Raw genomic sequence first — 11,269 nt, 5'->3', positions numbered from 1 at the left:
TGGGTGAAGAAAAAGCTGCTTTTTATACAGTTTGTTAATCTTTATCTCCCCATATTTTCTATATTTAATGTATGCAAACAAGGTAAATAAGATACACATGACATGCAGAAGGTCATTAGAAAGTTTATCTCTGGCCTTGTATGAAGAGTTATTTTAATCACGTAGTCATGAAAACTGCACATGTTCATACAAAGCTGTAAAAGTATAACCCAGGAACAGTGATGCAAGAGAGGCAATAAATCTCACTTCTGAAATACGAGAAAATATAAAAACTCTACAGTATTCGTAAATAAAGTAGTGAACTTAAATTCATCTGGGGTCCATTCATTAAGAGGGGAATGGCATGTGAAATGAAACATTTAGATTTCCACCATTATCTATGCAGTATGAAGAACCAAACCCAGTGAGTATCTACTGCAAAAATAACTGTTAGCCCTGCACATTGCTTAGTAAATGCTGTGTACTATTCACCTAAACTAGGAGAATTGCAGGTGCATTTTATGCAGCATGTAGCAGAAACAAATCCTTATAAAACTTTGAATTTAAATGTCTTGGATCTAACAGTCTTTTCTGCTCAACTGAAACCTATACTCTCCAACATTTATCCCTCTCTTGCACAAACCTTGTGGCCTTAGAGTAGAAGGGCCGGATTCAACGAACAGTGGATACTGCTGTCTCCACCCGAAGTTTGCGGCTCGCCGGAAACAAGTTAAGAAGCAGCGGTCATAAGACTGCAATCATGATGATTGACACCCCCTTCCAGGTAGCTAACTTGAAAAAGTTGTATTGTTTTCTGTGCATTATGCACTCAGCAATAACTGTGGCACATTAGACGAACCCGCTATCTTCAGAGATGTTGATGGGTTGCTGAATGTCAGTAGAGGAAATCATGCACCCATGCTGACTTCCTATATTATAAATTCATACTTATGGCATACAACTCTGCCCTCAGCCTGGCCAAACAAGTCTATTTTTCCTGCCCTGTGCCATCTCACACATCCAACCCCAGAAGGATGTTCTCAACCTTTAACTACCTTCCACGTCCACCTGCACCTCTACCCACTACCAAACTCACTGCTCAGATTATTGCTGATCACTGCAAAAATAAAATGGACACCATTAGAAAAGACATCTCTCCATCACACCCCTCAAACCCATCCCTACTACTCACCTCTTCTACTAAAACACGTTCTGCTACTTTCCCTGTAACAGAGTAAGACGTCCTCATATTCCTATCTTCTTCTCATTTCACAACCTGTCCACTTGACTCTATTAATTCACAACTTCTTTTCTTTTTCTCTGCTTCTCTAACCCCTGCCCAAACTAATCTCTTTAACCATTCTCTCACCACTGGCACATTTCCTGATACACTCAAGCATGCGTCAATCACACCAGTCCTAAAAAAGCTCTCTTTTGACCCCTCCAACCTTTCTAACTATAGGCCGGTCGCCTTGTTTCCCTTTGCCTCCAAATTAATTGAATACCTATACTATAATCATCTAACTCAAGTTCTCCTAACTAATTCCTTACTTGACCCATTACAATCTGACTTCAGCTATAAACACTCAAAAGAAACTGTTCATGCTAAAGTAACAAATGATCTGCTATCAGCTAAAGCAAAGGGACACTACTCCTTAAATAATTCTTTTGGATCTATCTGCTGCTTTTGACACAGTTAACCATCCTCTCCTCTTACAAATCCTGCATTAACTTGGCATCCAAGACACAGTCCTCTCCTTGTTTGTTCCATATCTCTCAAACCATTAGTTTACAGTTTCCTTTAACAACATATCCTCTGATTACTTGCCTCTATCAGTTGGAGTACAGCAAGGCTCTATGTTGTGTCCCTATCTTTTTTCTCTCTATACATCCTCCCTTGGAAAACAAACACACAGATATTTGCACACATACAAACACACATACCCACACACATACACACACAGACATGATTGCAAAGGATTCTAGGTCTAACCCTAAAAGGTTCTTTAAGTACATCAATATCAAAAAATCTAAGAAGGACAATATAGGTACTTTAAAATACATGGAGGGTAGCATGATTAAAAGTAACCGGGAGAAGGCTGAGGTACTAAACCAGTTATTTTCTTCAGTATACACAAGAAAGGAACCAATGGAGGATACTTTTGATGAATTACAGGGCATTAAATTGGGCAGACAAAATGTAATAATCTCACTATATGCAGATTATATAATCTTATTCTTAAAAGATTCAAGTGCAAGCATCCTGAAATGTCTGGAAATAATTAGTCATTATAGTAAATTATCTGGGTATAATATAAATGCAAAAAAGTCAGAAATCTTATGAATAAAAAAAACTCCAAAAAGTTTTATTAAACATCCATTTCATGAGGTGAATTTTATTAAATATCTAGGTACAAAACTGGGTAGAAAACCGTGGGATTGGTACGGTTTAAACTATGCTGAATTTTTCACAAACTTTCCTTTTGAACTGAGCAGATGGAATATATTCTCCTTATCTCTCTCAGTAACAATTATGCTGACTAAAACGGTATTCTTTCCTTGCTTGCTGTTTATATTACAAAATGTTCCCTTATTCATAACGAAACAAGATATCAAAAGATATAATAGGACATGTGCGCTTTTTGCTTTGGGGAAAAAGAAGTCTCGTAAGCAGTTGAAAAGTTATCTATACCCAAAAGATATGGTGGATTTTCATTACCTAACCTAAGATACTATAATTGGATAACATTAGCTAAATATGGAATAGATTGGATAACAAGATCGGAATATATCACTTATTATGAAACAGATTCAGATCTAACAGCACCATTTAGTTTAAAAGCTGTTTTACACCATGCATTTAGTAAACTACCATATAATATCAGACGGTTATTGACATTTTCAAACATTATTTTAACGTGGCAAAAGTATTGCATTATAATAGGGGTTGACTTTCAAAAATCTCGTTTTCTGCCAATTTTTGGAAATTCAGATTTTACTCCCGGCCTACACACTGCAGTCTTCAGAGAATGGCAACATTGAGGAATAATTTATTTCTCACAATTGATAAATGAGGAAACATATGTAATACAAACTTATGAAGAACTTTCCAATAAATTGTAGTTGCCTCCAAAAATGTTTATGCATACTTACATATGAGAAGCTATCTTTCACAAATCTGTCCAATAAGAGATTATGGGGCTTATTTATCAAATGTCTGTCCGAAATGATCCGATCAGCGGATTATGCCCGACAGACATCGCTGAATGCGGACAGCATTATGCTCACCGCATACAGCATTGCACCAGCAGTTCTTGTGAACTGCTGGTGCAACACCGCCCCCTGCAGATTTGCGGCCAATCAGCTGCTAGCAGGGGATGTCTGACGATCGGGTTGATTTCTGGTGAACACTGTCCTCCTCCTCAGAGCAGGTGGACAGGTTATGGAGCAGCGGTCTTTAGACCGCTGCTTTATAACTTGTGTTTCTGGCGAGCCTCAAGGCTCGCCAGAACACGGGGCTTCAATCTCCATACTGAGCTTGATAAATAGGCCCCTGTGTCTGGAATTTACAGGAAGTAGAGTCAAGCCTTAGAATTTATGATGCCGGTCTAAGATCAATTTCACATTGGTATAGAGCCTTACATACAAAGCTGGGCTACAAACATATAAACAATGGCATTGTACCTTGATCATTTCGGAAAATCAATAAAGTTGGTTTTAAAAAAAAAAAAAGAAAAAAAAAGAAAGTAGAAATAGACTTATTTCCGTCTGGATAAATGTTTATAGCAGCCTATATATATATATATATATATATATATATATATATATATATATATATATAGATAGATAGATAGATATTGACTAATAACCAATTTAAGGCAAATTTATTTTTTAATTCTTCATAATAGTATCTAATATGAAAATATGCATAAAATTCAGATTAAGTAATCCCATATTTTACCATAAGCGTACTAAAAGTTTGTACATATTCTGAAGATTCTTCTTTACTCTGGATAACATAGTTAAGACCCTGCTCCCCCCAGTTTTTAAAGGCGAGATTTGAATACACAGGGGTGAATTTAGCATTACCGCAGATTGGTAAAAATATTGAAACTTGAAAATTTAGTTGAAGCTCTTTACAATATAGCTGCCAGGTTTTGATAATATTAATAATGGACGAGCCTCTTTCCCTTGCCAAATATATTCAGCACTGTAAAATTCTAATATATCTTTTTTAAAGAATAACAACGGCAAATTCGGTAGCAGATATAGTAGCTGAGGAAAAATTATGGTTTTGATTATTGAAATTCTAGAGAAATAGATAAAGGGAAGACAGCCCACCTTTTAAGATCTTTTTTACATTTAGAAAAAAAAAATACCTTGATAATTAGCTTTACACCAATGTTGAGATTTTTTTGAATATTAATTCCCAGATATCTAATTGTTTCGACTGCCTTGAAAGGACAATTATAATCCTTGCCTATGTATTTGTATAACAATAACATTTCTGATTTTTCAGGGTTTATTTTATTACCCAAAAAGAGTTAAAATATGTTGCTAAATTCAGAAATTGTGAGATAGTATTTTTGGTTTAACTTAGAAATAGGAGGAGATGATCTGCAAATAAAGTAAGGACTAAACTATGTTTCCCAATTCTATTTCCTTTAAGTTCTTTTCTAAGGAGAATGACAAATGGCTCTAAAGAGATATAAGAGGGTAGATGTGAAAGTGGGCATTTCTGTCTTGTGCCTTTAGAGAGTCTGATATTTGGAGTTAAGTTGTTATTTACTATAAAATTAGAGTATGGGTTTTATACAAAAGTGGTAAAAAATTGCTAAAATTTTCAGCTAGACCAAACTGTTCTGTTGCTGTAAAAAGATAGTCCCAAGCGATTGAATCAAATGCTTTCTCAGCATCCACCATGAGGGCAAGATCTAATTTCCACCTTTTTTATCTTGTGTTTTATAACAATAATAATATACTCTCAGTAGAACTTTGAGTATATTTTTCTCTATATTCCTCCCACACATAAATCCTGCTTAGTCTTGGTGGTTTATATTATTTAAACATATTTTAAGATGTTCAGCTATGATTGTGGTCAAAATCTTATAATCGCTGTGTAGCAGCAATGTGGGACTATATAATGCAGTATTCTCCGGGTCCTTATTTTTTTTAAATAAGTACAATCATAAAAGAATTTAGAAAAAAATAAGGCCATTTCATAAACAAAACGTTCATGTGAAATAGTGTTTCCTTAATCACCAGTGGTTTTAATGAACCGTTTTTCATTATCAATCTACCATTTTCAACAGAAATGACACATGGCTATAGCCATTTGTTGAGCCTCATTTTCTAAAAAAATATATAATTTCAAACAGATAGTAACTGATGATGTCCTGTAATGTCTTGTTTATGATGTCATAAGTGACTTTCTCAATCATTCTATTAATGATGTCATCTATGATGCCAGCAAAAATTTATAAAGCCTTATAAAGTCAGCATAGTGGAAGTTTTTAAAGCCTTTGAGTAATGGAGTTAATGCATAAACCTGTGTATTTCTGTATTTCTAAGTGTCCATCAACAAACTGAGCACATTTTCTCTAAGGATAAAGGGGTTCTTACCTTATGTACCCTTTTTGATGACATGAAACGTTTGCTAATGAAGGATACAAAAATCCAGGGGGTATCTGGACATTTGATCGATATATCCAGGCGGGGATGATTCCAAGAGGGTTACGTGTCTTTAAATTTCCCACTTTTGAGGTGGATGACAGTGACAAGGACTTTGTGAATGCTTGGAATACAGTGTTGTCAAAGTGTACTGTTCATCCCGCTTAATGTTATTATTGATTGATTGAATATAAAAATGCTTCACTTGTGAATATCAGAAAGGAAATAGACTATTTGCAGTGTGAACTGAACAAGACGAATAGTGATCCTAATTTTGCCGGATTTGATGGCTTATAAAAAGATTCTATTAAAAAAGAATCTATAATGGAAAATAAGCACACCAAATATCTAAGAGACAAAACAGACTACACTTCAAATGCAGTGTATATATGGAACAGGAGACAAAGGGATTTGCTTAGAAGAAATCAGAATCAGTTTGTTGGTAACGGTAGAGACAGGAAACATAGTCGTAGGGGTAACCAGTCTAACTCTAAATTTGTTACCTTTTCTGATAGTGAGGTAGATTATTCATCAGATGACAGGGCCTCTGGTAATGAGGATTTAGGCCGTGTACAGGGAGGTATTTTAAAAGGGAATGATAATGTACAGATGATGCCTGAAGTTGTCACAAACCCCTCAGTCAGACAGAAATAACAAATATACCACACTACCAGTAACAAGGGTTCCAAATACACAACAGCAAATATATTAACACCCCAGAACACTCAGGAACTGACTATATCTGGAGCAGACCAGGTTAATTTGGACCAGGTTTTTCCCCTGGACCAAAGAAATGGGGGTGGGGGTGTCAATGACAACATACAAAATACACAGGGCAGATATCAGCTCAGGCGGAGTCACCCCCAGAGCAGTTACAAATAATTAATGTAATAATTTATCTAATATTCAACTTACGCCAGCAGAAACTAAAGTTCTAAGCTATGGATTTACCTTTTCCCCCACGACTAACTTTGACCTAGTCCAAACTATCATTGACTTGAATAGACTTATCAGAAACGTCACATTAAGGAAACACTTTTAAGGGCATGAGAATAGAGAAATTGTGAGCACTACCCTAATGAGAGCAGCCCCTGTTGTGTTGCCTGATAAAAGTAATTTCCGTGAGACTTGTGATTTAATCTCTCTACAAGAACTGCAAATTGCAGCTGATGAAGCTACTGGCACCATTAACTGGGGTAAGACCTTTAAAGACAGATCCATATTTTATCCCATCCAAAGGAAAGGGAGTGTGATTGAAACATTCTTTAAGTAGAGATGTATTTGGTCGCTCTAAGAGATAATATGGGTAAGGTTAATAACAACCTGACATTGACAGAGAGGAAAGTGTTAACGTCTTTACAGAACACTGACCTAGTGATAAGACCTGCTGACAAGGGCTGCACCATTGTGGTGATGAACAGGTCACAGTACATTAATGAAGCGCTAAGACAACTACCAAATAGTAATAATTATCTGGTTTTGATCAAGGACCCCATTAATCTATTTAAGGATGAACTTCACAATATTTTGGATGATGGGTTGGAACAGGGCTATATTGACACTTCTACAATGGAGTACTTGAATGTTGAAAATCCCAAAATACCCCTGTTCCACTATCTTCCAAAAGTTCACAAAGCCACCACTCATGTGCAAGGCCGCCCCCAATCGATTCTTGATTCTTTATTGGCCAATCTTTCCCAGTGGTTAGATTCTGGTTTTCAACCTATAGTCATGTCTCTATCTTCATATGTGAGAGACACCAAACACATATTGAATATTACTAACAACATAGAATGGAAGGAGGGCTATATCTGGCTTAAAGTGGGCGTTGTGTTCCTGTAATCCTCTATCCCTCATGACAAGGGCATTGAAGCAATATGTTTCTTTCTACACAACTTTACTGATTACATGGAAGGATTTCAGTCCTACATCATCATTGTAACTATTTTCCTGCTTACACATAATTTTTGCCAGTTTCAGGGGGTATACTATCTCCAGAGATGTGGGACAGCAATGGGGGCCAAATTTACCCCCTCCTTCGCAAACCTGTTCTTAGGTTGGTGGGCGTTTGCCCCCATCTTTGGAGATAGTAACCCTTAGAAGTCTTACATTCAAGTGTTTAAAAGGTACATAGACGATCTGTTGTTTGTGTGGAGTGGCCCTGAGTACCACATACAACCCTTTGTTGATTGGTTAAATATGAAACAAGTGGGTTTGGGATTCACTTTTGAATACCACCCCACACAAATTAACTATCTAGACTTGACTCTGACGGCAGGATACCGGAAACTGGAAACATTTTTTAGGGAATTCCCTACTTCACGCCTCGAGTTGTCATCCAAGACATACTCCCTACTCAGTAGCAAAAGGCCAATTTAATAAAGAATATTTTTATTATACACTTGCTCTTTTACTATTCATTGGTCTCTGTGGTGTATTACATTAATACACCATTGTTTTTTTTGGGCCTCTTTGGAACAAGTTTGCTGCTGCCTGCTGCTTGCTGGTGTTTTCAGTCAGCTGGGCGGCTGCGAAGTCCCAGCCTGCTGTTATTGCACCTGGAGGTGCTTCACTTCCTGTAAGTGCAATCAATCTATTTCCTTTGTGCCTTTGCTCCAACATTACTGGGCTATGGTTGTTTGCTCTTTGTGTCTATACAGGTCATAGGAGTGCTCTCTCAAGGTATCTCTGACCGGACATCATTGCTGGTTGCATACAGTGAGCTGGACCACTGTGACGTTCCAGTCTGCCCCACTAGCACCGCTGGGTGCTACACCTTTGTGAGTATAATTTGACATCCTGCACCACTTTCCATTTGTTTTGGTGGTACTAGGCCATGGTGGCGCCTCTGTTCTTTTTTTGCAAAAGGCCAATTTACCAGATTGTGGAGAAACTGTACAGAATATACTGATTGTAATTGTGAGGGTGATCTTCTAGCGGAAAGTAGACATGTGAGTTTCAATTCGGAACGAATCGAAATTCAGCCGAATTTGTTAAATTTGGAGCTTTGGATCAATTCGAATTTCCAAATTACGGTAGTACTGAATCTACCGAATAAATCTGAATTCGTTCGGATTTATTCGGTAGATTCGGATGGCCATGGATTACACTAGTATTGTACAGTTTATTAGGTTATATCACTCTAATATGGGTTACACCTAATATACAGTACATAATACTAGTCTAATACACAGCACATCCCAACTAACACATACCGAAATGCCGAATTTCCGAATTGAACCGAATCAAATCGAACCGAATCCAGCCGAATTTATTCGAATCCGAATTAATCCGAAACGATTACGAAACAAATTAATTTGCATTTTTCTGAATTCGAATCGATCCGAACCGAAAATCGAAAACATCCGAATCGATCCGAACCGAAACAATTTTTTCGACCATGCACAAGTCTAGCGGAAAGATTAAGGAAAAGAAAATATTCTTTGAGGGATATCAACAGGGCTAGGAAGGCAGTGGAGGCTGAACCTCGAGAGAAACTCTTATCCAATATCACCAAACATAGAGGGAATAAGGAGTTTAATGGGGTGACATTTGTTACCGAGTAAAGCACACAATATACAGTAACTAAAATTGTTTGCAAACATTTTCCCTTATTCGCCGCAGATGATGGGTTAACTGGACTGGTGGAGGAGAGTTTGAGATGCTCCTCAAGGAGATGTGTCACCTTGGGAGGTATTTTAGCTCCAACTCAACTAAAGAATAGTGTTACCCCCTCATCCAGTTATTGGTTGTCATGTGCAGGGACATATAAATGTGGTCACAAGAAGTGCAGACCTTGTGAATTTGTCAGGGTAACTAAAAATTTCACCTCATTTGTCATGGGCAAAACTTTTGATGTTAGACATTGCCTGAACTGTTTGTCTACTTTTGTCATTTATCTTATAAGCTGTCAACAATGTAAGCTACAGTACGTAGTTCTCTCGACACGGGACATAAATTCCTGCATTAGGGAACATTTATCAACTATTACTATTGGCCGGTCCTCAACCCCTTTGGTTCAACACTTTATTAATGCCATCATAGCAGTCTAAGTACTTTCAGTTGGAATATCATTGAGAGGGTGTTGACCTATATATCAAAAAGAGGGGGTGACCTATGCCAAAAACTAGCCAAGAGAGAGATTTACTAGATATTTTGCTTAAGAACCAGGGTCCATGAGGGTCTGAATTCAAGATATGACCTTATAAATTACTGGGAGTAAAGGTCTGCTGTCTATGTCCTAAGTACCAATATGTGATCTTCATGGTTGATTAAATATTTCCTACCTGTTCTATGTTAAATACATTTTTTGCATATATTGTGTATTATTATTGTTTTTGTATTTTATTGTACCCTATTGTATCAATGCAATGTTTTGTGGACCCAGGACATACTTGAAAACGAGAGAAATCTCAATGTATCCTTCCTGGTAAAATATTTTATAAATAAATAAAATATTTTATAAATATAACGATAAACTTGTCTAATACCTATTGTTCTGTATATACATTATGCTTTTTGTGTTAAAGGGCCAGTAAACATAGAAAATAATGTTATATAATTCTGCACATAGTGCAGAATTATATAACATTATATTAGTGCTAGAGTTATATTACCTAATATTGCCTGCTAAGTTTTTTTTAAAAATAGTGTTTTCCAGACCCGCTCTCTGTGCTCTTCTGAGCGGGTCTGCTGTCTACACAGAGCTCTGTCTGACAGCGGGAGCGAGCTGCACTAAGTGTAATGGCGCTGTCGGGCCGGGCTGTGACTAGACAGCTGGCCAGATACGCTCTGTCTAAAAAACAGACCCGCTTAGAAGAGTACAGAGAGCAGGTTTCTGGAAAACACTATTTTTTAATAAAACTTAGCAGGCAATATTAGGTTATATAAATCTAGCACTAATATAATGTTATATAATGCTGCACTATGTGCAGAGTTATATAACATTATTGTCTATGTTTACTGGCCCTTTAATCAATTGATACATTGTGTACATTTATGCATTGTTTTATATCTCTTTGGAGTGTATTAGTTTAACTATTTGTTATGTGCATCTGTCCTGTTCACTAAGGAAACCTCTGATGGCTGCTGCTAATTACAAATGTTTAAACAATAATCTTGAGCTTAAGCTGGGGCGTGGCACTTTTCCACCAATAGAATTATTTTATATTTGTTTTAAGGGTGACTGAGACATAACCATTTATAGCTATGATTACGGCTCCTAGCCAAAACGCGTAAGCCAGACAGTGCTGCGCTTGTATGTTCTACTCTGTGCAGTGTGTATCTCCGATTTTAAATACTTTGAAATAAAAGCTACTTTTTAGAAGACCGGATTCTCCTCTTCTTCTTATTGCTGTTCCATCAACAAACTGACATATTATAGGACATCAGGCAAAAGATTGCCCACGTTAGTCAGTGTTTTTAAAAGTTTATTTGGTCATTAAATATTTAATGCTCTGATTTTTGGTCACAAAGTAAGAAAAAAAAGAGAGAGAACATCTGATGACACAAATTGAACTTGTAGCACACAGCAATATTCTAACCTATAATAATAATAACTAAATTAAAAACCTTATGAAAATGTCAGACACAACTATTTTTTTGTATAAGAATTTATTAC

The sequence above is a fragment of the Bombina bombina genome, unplaced genomic scaffold (assembly GCF_027579735.1).
Source record: "Bombina bombina isolate aBomBom1 unplaced genomic scaffold, aBomBom1.pri scaffold_595, whole genome shotgun sequence".
NCBI lineage: Eukaryota > Metazoa > Chordata > Amphibia > Anura > Bombinatoridae > Bombina > Bombina bombina.
Note: the sequence above shows the minus strand (reverse complement) of the source record.